Genomic DNA, 13,508 nt, shown 5'->3' on the forward strand with positions numbered 1-13,508 from the left:
GTCTCAAGATCAATGATTAAATATTCCAAGAGAAGAGATCTATTTTCCTGAGTGCATTTGTATTTCATGTTGCTCTTTGAGTGACTTTCTTGAGTTAGGATATGTGTTTAAATTACTTATTCTTCAAATGAATTGGGGAAGAAGTAAGTATAGATATTTTATTATAAAATAGCTAAAAGTTTATCAGTAATAACTGATACTTCCTAGTTGCCAGGCTCTGTTCTGTGTTTTTTTTTTTTTTTGAGACAGAGTCTCACTCTTTCGCCTAGGCTGGAGTGCAGTGGCATGATCTCCGCTCACTGCAAGCTCCGCCACCTCCCAGGTTAACGCCATTCTCCTGCCTCAGCCTCCCTAGAAGCTGGGACTACAGGCGCCTGCCACCACACCTGGCTAATTTTTTTGTATTTTCAGTAGAGACGAGGTTTCACCGTGTTCGCCAGGATGGTCTTGATCTCCTGACCTCGTCACCCACCCGCCTCGGCCTCCCAAAGTGCTGGGATTACAGGCGTGAGCCACCGCTCCCGGCCTGTTCTGTGTTTTGTGTGTACCATATCTAATTGGCACAACAACCTCCTTAGTGGTTGCCATTTTTGTTGCTGTTTATAGTTCAGAACTGAAGCATAGGGAGTTTGGATGACTTCAGCAGGGTTCTACACTGGCGAATGGTTTCACTGGGTTCTGGATCTGGGCAGAATTACTCCTCAGTCTTTAAGACTAAAGAGTCACAGAGACTAAAGCTAAGGCTAAGAGCCGCAGAGCTATAATACCTCTCCAGCAATAACAACAAAGAAACCTACAAGAATACACTGCACGCTGGTAAGACAGGTTTCCTCTAGGATTATGGGAAGGGTGCCAGGGAAAACTTTGACCTTATCTATATCATTTGAATTTCTTTTTATAATTATAATGTATCCACATATTACTTAATATAAAGCAAACTTTTAAAATTGCCAAAGTCCTAAATCAGATTAATAATTTCCATAAAACCATTACTATTTAAAAAAATTTGTCATTGAGACTCTTAAAGCTGGCAGGGAACTAGGAAATCATTTATCATAATCTCCTTGTTTTTCAAATGAGGAAACTGAAGTTACATGATTTGCTTAAACTCACAGAACTAGTTAGTGATAGAACAGGTCTGCTGCTGCCCAACTTTGTGTGCTTCTGCCGTACTTTTCAATGGAATACCTTGGAGAAAGATTTACAGATCTTAAGTGAAAAGTCTGAGAGTTTCGGCAAAAGCATGTATACACATAACCAACTCCAGAGCCAAGATATAGATCATTTCCATTACTCCTGAATGTTCTCTTGTGCTAGGCATCTCTTTGAAAACTTTGCCTTGCCCATTTATGTGCACTGGTAATAATTCAAGTGCTTACATTTCCTATATATTCACACAGTTTATAGTTCCCAACAGAGACACACCTTAGTGTGTCTGTGTACTTCCTTGAAGACAGAAACAGGGTTTTCACAAAGTCCCATGCTCTTCTTCTTATCCTTTACAAGCCAGTTCCTAATTACTGAAATTGCTAATTGCTGTTCCTTGTTTACAAACATTAATTCAAGTTGGTCTTTAGCCTGACATAATTATCATTACATATGAAATTTTTCTTTAGTCATTTAATGCTCAAAGCTCCCCAGACACATCTATAATCAGAGTACATGTCTTTTTTTTTTTTTTTTTTTAACTGAGCAGTTTCTATATTAAAATCTTGGAAGCTCTAAGAATAAGACATATGGCTGGGTGCGGTGGCTCATGCCTGTAATCCCAGCACTTTGGGAGGCCGAGGTGGGTGGATCACCTGAGGTCAGGGGTTCGAGACCAGCCTGGCCAACATGGTGAAACCCCATCTCTACTAAAAATACAAAAATTAGCTGGGCAAGGCGATGTGTGCCTGTAATCTCAGCTATTAGGAGGTCTGAGGCAGGAGGATCACTTGAACCTGGGAGCGGAGGTTGCAGTGAGCCAAGATCATGCCACTGTACTCCAGCCTGGGCAACAGAGCAAGACTCCATATCAAACACACACACACGTGTGCGCACGCGCACACACACACACACACACACACACACACAGAATAAGACATATTTACTGAAACCAGTGCATCTGAACATGGGCAAATTTGATCTGCTGTGCTTTGTTTTAACTGGATAAAGCTTTCCAGCTGAGTTGGCAATAGTCTTCTGGCAATCATCTGTCAGCCCTGCCCCTGAGCATCTTCCTCTTTTCCTGTTTGGTTTGCTCCTTGGGCTTGGTGAATGGTGAGTGTGTGTGTGTGTGTGTGTGTGAGAGAGAGAGAGAAAGAGAGAGAGCTCACTGCGGTCTGGCAATGGTACCAACGTGCTGATGATTAATTTTTGAGACTAACTTCATATTCACAAACATGGAAAATGTCCTCTGGCATGAGTGGATCTCAATCCATATAATTTTAATACCTAAAACAGAGTACAGTCCTCCTTTTAGATCTTGTTCTACAGAATTATTCTAAAATCCCTAGGAAATAGTCCCAAAAGATATAAAGTTATGAATATATTCATAGCAGTGACATTATAATTGTGAAAACTGGAAATAATGGAAATGTTCAATAGTGGAAGATGCTGAAATGATAGAGAACTATATAGTTACTAAATGGGATTGATATGTGACCAAGTGGATACATGGAAATATTTAAATTAAATAATATTAAGTGAAAAAGAATATTTTAAAATTTGAAGTACTATATAAGTAGTAATTTACAGTCATGGAAAAATACTTATACCTTAATAGAACTTGGTTACTTTCCTACCTGAAAGTAATTTTGATTTTAATGCTTTCTAGCATCTTTGTTTTTTTTAAAAAAGGTTTTATTTCATAATAACTTCAAACTACAGAAAATGTACAAGAATGGTATCAAGATGATGTCAAGAATTTCTCCTGACCGCACGTATCCTTTACTCGTATTCTCCGATTTTTAACTCTTTGCCATAGTTGTTTTGTTTTATTATCATTTTCTCTTTCCATATACACATATTATTTTTTCTGAGTAATTTGAGAGTAAGTGGCATACATCACACACATTTACAGTAATTCCTTTTTTTTTTTCCTTTTTTAAAATACAGAATCTTGCTCTGTCACCCAGGCTGGAGTGCAATGGTGGGATCTCAGCTCACACCTCCCAGGCCCAAGCCATCCTTCCACTTCAGCCTCCCAAGTAGCTGGGACCATAGGTGCGTGCCACCACCACACCCACTAATTTCTGTATTTTTTTTAGAGATGGGATTTTGCCATGTTGTCCGGGCTGGTCTTGAACTTCCAGGCTCAAGCGATCTACCCGCCTCATCCTCCAAAAGTGCTGGGATTATAGGCCTGCGCCACCATGCCCAGTCAACAGTAATTCTTCAGTGTGTCTTTCCCAGAAACAAGGATATTCTCTGTGTAACCACAGTACGATTATTAAATTCAGGACATTTATATGGGTACAATACTTAAGAAAAATCCCTACAGTCCAATATTGTCCTTTCTAGTATTTCCCTCCTCCAGCTCAGAATGCAGTCCAAGATGATGCCATTATGTTTAGTTATGCTATCTCTTTAGTTTGGATGAACTCATCTTTTTTTTTTTTTTTTTTTAAGTCTTTTATGACACTGACATATTTGAAGAACAAGGGCCAGTTATTTTATTTTATTTTAATTACTATTTTTGAGACAGTCTTTCTTTGTCACCCAGGCTGGAATGCAGCGTTGCAAATAGGACTCACTGTGGCCTCAACTTCCTGAGCTCAAGTGATCCTCCTGCCTTAGCCTCCCCAGTAGTTCCTGTTTACCTAGGAACATGTTTAAAGCCACACTGCCCAAGACTTATTTACATGTACCCTAGGTAGGGACTACAGGCATGTGCCACCATGATTTTTACGTTTTCTGTGAAGACAGGCTCTCTATTTGTTACTCAGGTGGGTCTCAAACTTCTGGGCTTAAGCGATCCTTCTGCCTCAGCTTCTCAAAGTGTTCAGATTACAGACATGAGCCACCACACCAGGTTAGTTATTTTATATTTCTCAGTTTGAGTTTGTGTGATGTTTTCTTTTGAGTTTCAGGTAATACACATCTGGCTAGAAAACTACAAAAGGGATGTTATATCTTTTTCAGGGTGTTGCATTTGGAGTCACATGCTGGCTGCCTGCATTTCATTGGCTGTGTTAATGTTGATCATTTGATTATGGCATTGTCTGGTTTCTCCACAGTACAATTACTATGTTTCCCCTTACAATTGATAAGAAATCTGAGGAGAGATGTATTAAAGGCACATAAACACCATGCTTCTCATCCCACTCTCTCCCCTAGACCTAACATCTATCTTGACTCCTTTTAAAAGCCACATAGCCCAAGACTTATTTACGTGTACCCTAGGTAAACAGGAAAACTTGGGTGATTTTGCTGAGGTCGTCCCTGTGCCTGTATACCCCTTTTCAAGCCTGTGTAGTTTGTACCATAATTTAAGGCTATCTCAAAGTGCTGTCTGCTTCCCTGTCCTTAACTGAATTTAATGTCTTCCTCTTCAACCTCTAGGAGCACTTTGTACTTTTCTTGGGGCATATATTAACTTCTACTTTGTGGTTGTAACTATTTGTATACTTCCTTTATCCTAGTCACCAGACTAAGATAGCATGATGCCTTGAGGGCATGAACTGTGTCTTAATCATTTTTGCATCCTCTGCAGAACCCAGAAGAGGCTTTCAGTGGGAGGCACGTGATCAGTGTTCATGAAATGCATATTTATACTCCTAGTACTTACCACTTCTGATGTGCTGGTTGAATACCCAATTGTGTATTTCAAGAACTCCTCAATTTCATCTGCTTAATATCTCTACATCTCCTATTTAACAACATGTTGCTATTTTGCCCTTGAAGTAGGAATGGAAATCCTTCAGTGTCTGGCATTTCTGTATTCTTAGCTCAGGTGTTAAGAAAAGTGTTGTTGAGTGAAGAAGTTACTTCCTTACCGTGAGGATTTGTATTTGTGTTTCTGTCTGAGTTTCTTACAAGGGCACTGAGCCAGCTTCTTATTGCTTGACAAGAAGGTATGATGAGGTCAGGTCCTCCTCTGGGGCATTCTTCTAACACTAATTAAGGATAACTTTGTATGTGTGTTGATAGGAGAGTGTATCCTTACCCAAAGATTCCCCTGTGTACAGGCTTTAGAATCTGAAGGTACAACCTGCCAAAATCAGAGGAGTTAGGAGCCAAGGTTATTAATTTGCTTAGATAGTATTAATTTGTTCTGCCAAGACATGTAAGAACAAGCATTAATTTAGTTTGTAAGTTTAATGAACAATTGGAAGAACCAAAATTCTAAGTAGGTCAATCAAATCTTATGGTACAACTAACTTGCAATGTTGGAAAAACGTGTCCAGACACATGACACTGGGATGCTTGTTACTTTATATAGGAAATGTACAAAACACATAAAACCTTTTTCTAAAGTGTAATTTTTTATAAGCTTTTGAAATTGATGAAGCCGTGTCATTCTTCACAGTGGGGCTTTCCTTTAGAATAGGAACTGATCAATTATTATTTTTTAAATACATTTTTAAATTTTAGAATAGTTTTAGATTTCTAGAAAAGCTTCAAAGACAGTTCAGAGAACTTCCATATACCCTCACCGCTTGCCTCTATTGTTGTCATTCCACATCACTATCTACATTTGTGGCAAGTTAGAAACCAACATCAGTACATTATTATTAATAACTACAATTAATACTTCATTCCAATTTCACCAGTTTTTCTGTTTTTTTTTTTTTTTTTTTTTTTTTTGTGAGATGGAGTCTTGCTCTGTCGCCCAGGCTGGAGTGCAGTGGCCGGATCTCAGCTCACTGCAAGCTCCGCCTCCCGAGTTCACGTCATTCTCCTGCCTCAACCTCCCGACCGAGTAGCTGGGACTACAGGCGCCCGCCACCTCGCCTGGCTAGTTTTTTTTTTTTGTATTTTTTAGTAGAGACGGGGTTTCACTGTGTTAGCCAGGATGGTCTCGATCTCCTGACCTCGTGATCTGCCCGTCTCGGCCTCCCAAAGTGCTGAGATTACAGGCTTGAGCCACTGCGCCCGGCCAGTACCAGTTTTTCTTTAGTGTCCTTTTTTATTGTTATTGTTCTAGGGTCCCATGCAGGACATCACATTATATTTCATCATCATGTGCAATGGTTAGAATGTTTGCCCCTCCAAAACTCATGTTGAAATGTAATTGCCATTGTGATGGTGTTGGGAGGTGGGGCTTTTAAGAGGTGATTAGGTCATGAGGGCTCTGCCCTCATGAGTGGACCAATGATGTTGTTGCAGGAATAGGCCCCCTCTTGCTCTCTCTTGCCGTCTCTTTGTCCTTCTGCCATGTGGCCCCTTCCACCATGTTATGATATGGCAAGAAGGCCCTCACCAGATGCTAGCACCTTGACATTTTACTTCCCAGCCTTTGGAATTGTAAGCCAATAAATTTTTGTTCATCATAAATTACCTAGCCTAGGATATTCTCTAGCCTAGGATATTCTGTTTTGGCAGCACAAATGAACTAAGACATCATGTCTCTGTAGCCTCTTTTGGTCTATGACAGTTTCTCAAACTTTTCTTGTCTTCGATGACTTTATCAGTTTTGGGAAGTACTGATCAGGTTTTCTGTAGAATGTTCCTCGCTTTGGGCTTCTTCAATATGTTTCTCATGGTTAGATGGAAGTCACAGATTTTTGCGAGGAGGGTGCACTATACATCTGTGGTCCAATTACACACACACCACATCATATTAAGGTTACATACTATCACGTCGTATTAAGGTTACATACTATCCACATGGTACATCGTATTGATGTTAGCTTTGATCACCTGGGAAAGGTAGTCAGGTTTCTATACTATAAAGTTACTTTTTCATCCCTTTCCATACTCTGCTGTTTGGAAGCAAGTCACTATGCCTACCAGAATACCCTAAAGAGGGTAAGTGGGTGGAAAGTCAAGTTCTGCCTCTTGGAAAGGAGAGTATTTACATAAATTATTAGAACTGTTCTGTAAGGGAGATTTGTCCCTTCTCCTATTTATTTATTCAACCACTTATTTACATCAGAATGGACTTTTGGATCTTTATTATGCTTTGGGTTATAACTCAATATTATGTTTTTTATTTTGTTGCTCAGATTGTTCCAGCTTTGGCCATTGAGGCCTCTTTCAGTTGGCTCTTGTGTCTCTTTCATGTGCCCCATTGTTTTATTTTTTGAGCACTTCCTTGCTTTCTAACACTACAATACAAGATGCTCTAGGCTTATCTTACGTATTTTCTGCTCTAGTGCTAGAATAAGCTGTTTCTCCAAGGAACCTTGGTTCATTTTATAGAAGAATGGTATTAGAAACCAAGATTTGGTTCATATTTTGATAATCTGATAATAAATTTTGGAAATGAAAATGAGCAATATGGAGAGGTAGAAAGCATTGGCTTTGCTGACTGCTACTGACTTTGAACCACAACTTTGCCATGAATGGGACAGCCAACCATCCCAGTTTACCTGGGACTGAGAGGTTTCCAGGGATATGATATTTTCAGTCATAAAACAAGGATGAATTGGCCACCCTTGTCGTGGAATTGGTTATGTCTTTTGGTTGCAAGGGACGAAAAAACAAATAAAGCTCCCTCAGTTAAAATGGAAATTCAATGACTGATTTAACTGGAAAATCTAAAGATAGAAGGAGTTCAGGCCAAGCTGGATTCACAGGTCAAATAATGTAATTAGGTCTCCCACTTACTCTATATTTCAGTTCCATTTTCCTCTGTGATAATTTTTTCTTGGACTGTGCGTGTGGTGGAAAAGAGTGGATTTGCTTTAATGGAGAACAGTTGTCCTCATCCCCTTGTACAGTACAGGAATCAAAACCGAAATACCTAGAGGGGCAAGGCTTGCTGTGTCAATGAGTAAAGCAGGCTGCTTAGGAGACAGCAGGGAGTGACGGGAACATTAAGGGGAAACTCTAGTCACTGGTGCTATGCAGGAATGCAGGTCCGCTGTTGCCAGATACGCCAATTTTCCATTGAAGCCAGAATGTGAAACTCTGATTTTTAGATTTTGGCAACTGATTCATTAAACAACAACAATAACACCATTCATACAGAGAAAATATACTCATGGGGCATATAGCTTGTGGATTATCAGTTTGTAAACTCTGCCTTTAAAAGTCTAAGGCCATTTCCTGGCTGCCTCAGGACATACTTGAGCACATATGTACAGAAAGTGGTTCTCTAAGTGTGCTTGGGATACATTTACTGTTTTTGAAAATTGACCTCATTTAAGTTAATAATCACTAAGTTTATCAAGTGCTTGCTATATGCCAGGCATGGTGCCAAGCAGTTGATACATTTCTCTTTTTTCTTGCAATAACCCTGTCAAAGAGTTACTGTTATCATCATAACCTTTCTGCAGATGAAGAAAGGGAGAACAGAGAGGTCATGTATCTTCCTCCATTTCATATGGCTGTAGTGACCAAGGATAGGATTTGTACCCCAGCAGTCTGACAATAGTACTCAGATTCTTCACCCCTTTGCTTCAGATGACTGCAGATAGAGATACATATCTTAGAGAAAGTCATGGATAAAAGGAACCTTACAGATCACCTAGTCTGTTAGCCTCCTTATTTTACAGATATAGAAATTGAGGCCAAAAGCAAGGGGTAACTTTGACAAGTTCTCATAGCCTGTTAGTGGGTAAGCTGGAATAAGTCAAAAGCCCTTTTGCTGCACCATGAAGCTTCTGGGACTTCCTAACTACAAAGAGTGAAAGCCCATGGTGGGTTTGACAAAGCATTCTAAAGTACTGACAAATTATTCCTGCCATTGCTGTTTCTGGATTGATATATTCTTCATCTTTCATAAATCAGACTCTTCAAGGGGGAAATATTTTCTTGTCTTTTTAACCAGCAAAGAAGATTAAACAGTTATTTTTCTCTAAATTGATCATTTCATCCATAAGCTCAGCCATCACTATGGTTTGAAAGAGAGGTTAAAGGTCTGGGAAGATACTTCACAACCATATTTTTCCTTCCTTGCTTCCCTTCCCTCCCCTTCCCTCCCCTCCCCCCCTCCCCCTCCCCTCCCCTCCCTTCCCCCTTCCCTCCCCTCCCCTCCCCCTTCCCTCCCCTCCCCTCCCCTCCTCTCCCCTCCCCCTCCCCTCACCACACTCCCCCATGTTGTTCCCTTTTTTTTTTTTTTTTTTTTTTTTTTTTTCTTTCTTTCTCTTTTTTTTTTTTTTTTTTTTTTTTTTTTTTTCTTTTNCCCCTCCCCTCCCTCCCCTCCCCTCCCCTTCCCTTCCGTTCCCTTCCCTTCTCTTCCCTTCCTTTCCCTTCCCTTCATTCCTCCCTCCCTTCCTTTCTTTTTCATTTTGTCTTTCTCTCTCTGCCCCCTCCTTCTCTCCCTCCCTCCCTCCCTCTTTCCTTCCTTCCCTCCCTCCCTCCTTCCTTCATTTCTTCTTGTCTCACTCTGTCACCCAGGCTGACTGCAGTGGTGTGAACACACCTCACTGCAGCGTCAACCTCCGGGACTCAAGCAATCTTCCCACCTCAGCCTCCTGAGTAGCTGGGACTACAGGCATGTGCCACTATGCTTAAATGATTTTTGATTTTTTTGTGGACATGGGGGTCTCACCATGTTGCCCAGGCTGGTCTTGAACTCCTGGAGGCAAGTGATCCTCCTACCTCAGCCTCCCAAAGTGTTGGGATTACAGCCAAATATCTATTCTAAAGCCTTTTTGTCAATTCCTAAGAGATATGTCACTGAGAAGCCTTGAAAGCTGCATTTTGTTTACATGGACAAATGGTCATAATGAGCAGTTTCAAAAACACCAAATTCCAATATGTGATTTCTTAAAGATATATACATGTGAATTTCACAGATATGTACAGATAGTTTGGTTTTTTTTTTTTTGGTCACCTAGGCTGAAGTGCAGTGGCGTGGCCTCGGCTCACTGCAACCTCCACCTCCCAGGTTCAGGCGATTATCCTGCCTAAGCCTCTGGAGTAGCTGGGATTACAGGCATGCGCCACCACTCCCAGCTAATTTTGTATTTTTAGTAGAAACAGGATTTCACCATGTTGTCCAGGCTGGTCTTGAACTCCTGACCTCAAGTGATCCACCCACCTCAGCCTCCCAAAGTGCTGGGATTACAGGCGTGAGCCACCATGCCTGGCCAGCAAAAACAGATTTGAGAGGAGTACAGAGGGGTAGGGAGTTCTGAAAAAGTCTAGTTGGAACACTGGCTGGATTATAGATCTGTGTGTGTTCCAAAGTGGTTCTAAACCTAACTACCATAGGCAAACATAGCTCAAGTGTGTCATACCATGTAAGTATCTTGGAATACAGAATGGAACTATTGTACAACAATGTGTCTGGAATGCTTAGTTTGGATCAACTAATCAAGGAACAATGAACCTGAAAAGGCTGGGAGAGATTTTTTTTTTAGTGGAACAAATGTCATTGTACATCAACATTGTTTTAAAAGTTGTGGTAGCTATATAAATAATTCTGTGCCCTGGAGAAATAATTCTCACTTTTTTGGGTAATTTAATATTCTTTGAAATGCTGTAGAATTAAAAAATTTTTCCATTTTGCTTGAATAACTGCCATACTAGCTTTAAAAGGTGCAGAATAGCCGCGTGTGTGTGTGTGTGTGTGTGTGTGTGTGTGTGTGTGTGTGTGTGGTGTTTAATAAGAATACAGCTTAGATTTGGAAGCAGTTTCCTCAAATCACTTTTAAAATCTCTCGTTTTCTTCTGAATTCAGAACCTCCTATGGTTATAAGTGAACAGAGTGGTGCTCTCAGAGTTGATACCACATAGGATCTGGCAGTGGATGCCTTGCATGTAAGACCAGTCTTACCACATATTCATGGAGTGACTTGGTCAAGCGACGTAATCTTCTTAACTTCAGTTTCTTCATATTTAAAATGGGAATGAAAACTTCTTCCCAGAGGTTGCATATGACAGTAAAGTGAGATAAGGTTTTGACATCATCACTACAAAGGGCAGGGTCCTGGGAGCTTACAGTTATGATGATTCTCCACACTAGAGAATTCATAGTACATCACAATTTGAGAACCTATGGTCTAGCCTCTGTCTGTTTTCTCAGCTGAGTCTCTAGAATGAACAAAGAACAAAACCACAGTGCTTGTTTAAAGGGAAAGTAGTGGAAGCCTTATGGGCCAACCAGGGGGTAAACCCATAATGGGAATTCTAAGTGAGGGCTCCTTAGGTGGTTGTGTTTGAAACTCTGATCCTGACTCCCTTCCTGAGCTGCCATAATCCACCAGTGGAACCTTACCGTGAGAGACAATGCCAGTTTCTCCTCATTGTTATGAGAGTAATCCTGATGTAAGAACCTCATTTTCCAGGCAAGATGAGGATTTAGCTTCTATTTAAACAGGTCTTTGGACTAGAGCTCTGATTTTTGCCTCCAAACAGATTCTTGTAGCTTTGGGTTTTTAAGATCAGTTCTGATTGAGAGGTGAGGAAGACAGTTTTCAGTGTGCCTTCTAATGCTCCCTTTAGGCCTTTCCTAATTCAAATCTACATTTGTCTGGGAGCTGTAATAATTTTTTGGATGTGGAAGTTGGGGATTGGGAAATTAGTTTTAGTTTTGCTGATTATGTTTCTAAATAAGATTATCCTTTTCATAAGATTGTAGAATTGAATTATTCCAAAGAATATCTAGACATTTTACCAGCCATCAGAGGGATACCCAAATCTGTCCTCTTCCCTCTTTACCACTCCCCTCCCCTCTCTTCCTCTTCCCTTCTCTCATTTATTTATTATCTATTTGTGTATCTATCCATCTGTATGTCTAATCTCACTCAATCATCTATGAATCATGTCTTTGTCTACTTTGTTTTGTTTTGATGGAATGGCAGCAAAAGATGATAAAGGGGCAGCAGTTGTCTGAAGTCTCAAATATCATTGGAGTTTGTTTGAAGTGTTGCATGAAGGCAGTTCAGTCATACCTAGCTTGTATCATTTGTTGAAATAGTGGTCAAGGAAGAAAAGGACTTTTCTGGGGTTGAAAGAGGCAAAATTCAGGGTAGTGAAACTTGAAAAATGGAGCAAAGAAAACTTGGTTAAAGATAAGGCTGGACCAGATGACCAAACAAACAAACAAAAACAATCAAACTCTTTTTCTCTTTCCAGAGGGAGAGACTAATGGCCCCAACTCCTCATGTGGTCTCATTTTCTAGTTGCCACAAAACTTTCTGCCCTGAGACCCACTATGGCCCTTCTCTCTGCACCTCTCACCTGGTGAAGCGACCTGTGGTCCCAATGATACTCAGGCTGTGACGGTACTGCAATGAAAAGAGAGACCAGGGTCTGGAGGTCCCAATAGCAAGTAGTGCTTCTAGAGAGAGAATTCCTCCCCAGCCAGCACTGCTCGTTGAAGAGCTTACAACCCATCATGAGCTGTTTTTCTAGGAGGCCTTATTCCATTCCCCAGGCCCAAACACCTCTGTGAGATATAGGACTAAACAGTGACCCACACCTCCTGGCTAAACACTCTGGGTAACACTGGTTACTCAATTTCCTCTAGCCTTCCAGGACAGCTCCCAGCATACCCCACATTCCAGTAACCTCAGTGCTAGAAGTCCATATCTCCTAGATCATTATCACTTGTCTCTTGTCTCAACACTGCTTTTTACCTTCGCCACCCTGACTGTGTTATTTATGCTTCTCTGCAATCTCAAACTCCTCCACGGCCCTCTATAATTCTTGGTTTTCCATTACCGAACTTTTCTACATCCCAAGACTGCTCTCTGAACATTTGATTTTCCTTCTTCCTCTAACTGAAACATGGCTGTTCCCTGAGGAAACTTCTTTCCTAGAAGCAGTTTCCTCCCAAATCTAAGATGTCTTGTCTTTCTGTCAGAGGTGTTCAAGCTAGAGTGACTCCATCATGAGCAGGGGCTGGATAAAATGAGGCTGAGACCTACTGGACCACATTCCCAGGAGGTTAGGCATTCGTAGTCACAAGATGAGACAGGAGGTCAGTAGGACTGGTATCACAAGATTCAGGTAAAACAGGACACTATAAAGAAGCCAGCCAAACCCCACCAAAACCAAGATGGCAGTGAAAGTGATATCTGGCCATCCTGGCTGCTCATTATACACTAATTGAATGCATTAGCATGCTAAAAGACACTCCCACCAGTGCCATGACAGTTTACAAATACCATGGCAACATCTGGAAGTTACCTTATACAGTCTAAAAAGGGGAGGAACCCTTTTTGAAATTGTTCTGGGAATTGTCTGCCCCTTCCCAGAAAACTCATGAATAATCTATCCTTCGTTTATCATATAATCAAGAAATAACCATAAAAATAGCCAACCAGTAGCCCTTGGGGCTGCTCTGTCTATGGAGCAGTCATTCTTTTTTTTTTTTTTTTTTTTTTTTTAGACGGAGTCTAGCTTTGTCGCCCGCGCTGGGGGGGGGGGGGGCGTTCTCAGCCCCCTTCGCGCCTCCCCCCCTGGGT

This window comes from Theropithecus gelada, chromosome 5 (assembly GCF_003255815.1).
Source record: "Theropithecus gelada isolate Dixy chromosome 5, Tgel_1.0, whole genome shotgun sequence".
NCBI lineage: Eukaryota > Metazoa > Chordata > Mammalia > Primates > Cercopithecidae > Theropithecus > Theropithecus gelada.